Genomic DNA, 4075 nt, shown 5'->3' with positions numbered 1-4075 from the left:
GAAGTTACATTTAAATATGAGGAAAAACTTCCTTAATGGTGAGGGTGACAGAACACTGTAACAGGCTGCCCAGGGAGGTGGTGGAGTCCCTTTCTCTGGAGATATTCAAGACCCACCTGGATGCAGTCCTGAGTAATGTGCTCTAGGAAATCCTGCTTTAGCAGGGGAGTTGGACTAGATGATCTCTATAGGTTCCTTCCAACTCTTGACAGTTCTGTGATTCTGTGAGTACTGGAGAATCCTACACTAAAGGGCTGTGCTGGTTTTAAGAAACAGCCCGACTGACTCCCACTGAAGGAAACCAATTTTCTGGATGCACAAGAAATACATATACCTTTGTTTTGAAGTGCTCCTTCTCAAGATATTTCTGTATTAACAAAATCTGAAGAATAGCACAAGATCTCATAAGTAAATCGGCTGTATCAGTCCTGCAATAGCTGCCTTCCTGTCTTCTCCAGTTAACCTGAATATATGATGTCTGTTTTTTCCAGCATGAGTTCCACTCAGAACTTGGTGCTCCTGAGGCAAGGGGCCACATTAATGTCATAGTCTCTAAGCCTCCTACAGTAATAAGGCCTAAAAATTGTGAGGAAAAAAGGTGGCTACCTTGTCTTTTAAAGACTTAGGTCTAACCACTATATTTGTTGATTTTTTTTTTTTTAATACAGAGAATTTGAAATAAAAACATATTTGAGCATCAAAGCAGAATTTGTTAATCTAAGCCTGTCAGGTGCCAAATGCTCTACAGGCATCTAAAATAGATGGACCCTGCCTTACCTAAAGGATAATGGCTGAGTTAGAGAATTATAGCCAGACATTCCGTTATTTCCACTGATGACAGTGAACCTCCTCTACAAGCCTCACTGACCACCTCTTGCTCTTCAAGTTTAAGCCAGAAAGAAACCTGACTACAAGATTTCACCCTGCTAGTATGAATATAACTTAATAATCAGTATAGGGTTAAAGTTTATATTTCAAAAAGAAACACTTTCCCGATTTGTAAACATAAAAAAATCAAAATTTCCACTCACCTTAGTTGCCTACTCCTAAGGTTACTTGCTCTTTCAGCTAAAAATCTGTGCCTTTTCCTCTAATTTGTCTGACTTCATCTTCCAAAAATCCGTTCATATTACGCCTTTCTCCATTAGTTGACAGAGCTTGTAAGTACCAGGTGTTTTCTCCACATGAAAGCACTTACTGTAATCACCTTACTGTTATAAAAGCAGGACTGGATTTCAGTTTGATTTCAGAATAATACATGCTGGATTAAAAAAACCTTGTAGTTTGGTCAGCAGTGCAGCTAATGAAGTTTGTTTTTTGTGGATCTGAATCTCAGTAAGATTCTCTGGTGTCTCAAGAGCATGACATTAGTCAAAGGTTTTCCCAGTGGTAAGCCCTTTTTTTTTTTTTTCTTTTTTTTTTCCTTCTCCTTCATCATCATAATCATTATCATCATCCATGTGGATTCTCTGGTCTAATAAGATACTTCAGCACTTTTGGATGTTTCTTCTCTCTCTACTCAGTTATTTTCTTGTAACTTGTAGGAGGGGAAGAGATACAGAGACTGATAGGAATATATAGGTGATATGATCAGTAAAGTTCCATTTCCATAATCACACAAAAAATTCAGCTTTATGCAAAGCAAACACTGTTTTTTAAACCCTTACAAATAAAAGTATCAGTCCAGCTGGTTGCATTTGAACTGTCTAGTTTTTTTAAGTTTTTTTGGTATTGTCATTGGGAAATCCACACAGCAGTATACCCACTAAGGCAACAGGTGTTACAGTTGCTCCAAAATTCAGATCATTTCTGTTGGAACTCAAGAGGCCAGTTTCTTGTAATTTGAGCTTAGGGACACTGGGGAGTTCTGTACCATATAGTAGCAGAATACTTGTCTTCTGCCAAAAATTTCTGGCTCCCCATCTCCTGCTCCAACCACATGGCCTTTTTTCCTTAACAGTCAATTACATAAGATATAAATTCTATTTTTGGCACAGGAATTTATGAATCTTCTCAAAGCAAAGGATTGTTATGAGGTTTCTACATGGAGCTACAGTATATACTTGTACTGTCAAGAGCCCCAACAGTGACAGGTGCCACCTGCTACAACTGTTTCTGGGTCTTGCTTAATGGAAAATACTGCCTCTAACCCATCTATCTAATGCACTTTTAACCTTTAACATTACAAAATCTGAACGTGTATTATGAGCAGTGCCCAGTTAAGAAAAGACATTGTAATTTGAGATCAGTATGGTATGCAAACTGATTCCTTTGGTATCTGCTACAAAGAAACCCAACAACCAACCAACCTACCTAAAGAAAGTATTCTACTTGTATCAGATAACTAATGTATTCTCCATTTGCTACTAAAAAAGCAAAAAGTAGTGCTGACAAGGACTAACCTCTTGCCTCTGTCTAAACAGAATAGGAAGAGGGGTGGCACCGTGCCTTTGCTGGCAGCTGGTTTTATAAATTTGGTCAGTGAGTACATGCTTCAGCCAAAGGAAGTGTGGTGTGAATGACACTGGAGAGGACTTGGCTGTCCTCCAAGCTTAAGAGTCGAGTTGTCAAGACTCTGCAGGAGCTGTTGTGTCATTAAAGAGTGCTGCAAAGTACACTGAAGCCTTTCATTTGAAGGCTCTGCCGCCTGCCTGTCTTTCCAGGCATGGCAGCTTGTAATGCTGGAGTTACTTGGCAGCAGCCACACGCTACCTTACTGCCTTCTGAGTGCAGAGAGGTGCTGGAGTCACAGTAAGCCTGAGCTCCAGGTGCAGTTCTCCCAGGTGGGAGACAATCTGTCTGACAATCACTATTAGTGATTTAACTTTAGTGCTTAATGTGATTTCTGTGCATTTTTCTCCTACAAGAGAAACAAGGCAGAGGAAAATCTATTTTCTCATGGCTATCATAAGTCTCTGGGCATAGGGGGTTAGAGAAATAACGACTGTCCTGGTAATGAAAATATCTGTGATAATAATGGTTCATGTAGATCTGGTGGCTGCTGTACTTGGAAATATTTCTTCCAATATATTTGAAGGGACTGCAAGTACAAATAAATTCACAGAAGAACATTTGAGACTGACTGTTCCACAATAAGAAACCCTACATTCGTCGCCTTACAAAAAAATAGAATTAGGCAGCTCAAGTCAGCAAAATAATTTCTTATTGGAACACTTAAAGCAATTTTTGTAAAATATTTTGAGTTACTACTTATAAACTTTGATCCAAAAGGTAAGTATCCAACTTCCCTTTAAAAAAAAAGGAGAAATTAAGGCATAGATCCTGAACTTGTCTGCTTTCCTAGGAATGGGTTAGTAAGGGATCCCAGAACAGCAATCACAGATAGTCATACTAAGAGTTCTTGCTAGACATGAGTTCAAATCTTCAGATTTAAGGAATTTAGGATTTAAGCTTACCCAGGAATTTAAATAAGTTCTATACATTTCAAAAAATCAGTCTTTTAATTAGTTTAAATAGTGTTCTTAAAGAACAATTAAAGCACTTTCTGTTCTTAAGGTAAATGACAACTATTTTGACAATTAGCTTTTATAAGAAGACATATTTAATAAACAGGGCTGTGAGTTTAAGTTCCAGAAACAGGCAAAATTATATAGTTTCAAAATATCCAGTCATGTGTTGTATTAAAATATTCCTTTAGAGAATATAAGGAATGGATAAAGCAAATCTGGAGTTAGCAGAATTCATATGCTCCCCAACTCTGAACGTGTCTTCTCCACGCTCCTCAGTCTCCTCCTCGTAACTCCCATGCTCTTAGCTTTTCGTTTTTTCAATGCTTCACGTAAAAACTTAACCTGCTGCTGAATGTATTTCATGTGGGTTTATGTTCTCCTCTTTTTAATGATGGGTTTATCCCGCCTCCAGGCCCGGGGATGACACGGGGGTGCCCAGGGGGGAGCAGGGACCGGCCCCGAGGCCCAGGCGGGTCTGGTCCTGCTGCGGCGGGGCGGGGGGGCGCTCGGTGACCGCTCTAGTCCAAGCGGGACCCCCGGGGGTGTCTCCGCTGATCACGGCGAAACCCTCTCCCCTCAGGGAACCGGAGCGGCACGAAAGCACT

Source organism: Chaetura pelagica, unplaced genomic scaffold, assembly GCF_000747805.2.
Source record: "Chaetura pelagica isolate M959 unplaced genomic scaffold, ChaPel_1.0 scaffold161, whole genome shotgun sequence".
Taxonomy (NCBI): domain Eukaryota; kingdom Metazoa; phylum Chordata; class Aves; order Apodiformes; family Apodidae; genus Chaetura; species Chaetura pelagica.
The sequence above is the reverse complement of the archived record's forward strand: the minus strand, read 5'-3'. Positions refer to the sequence as shown.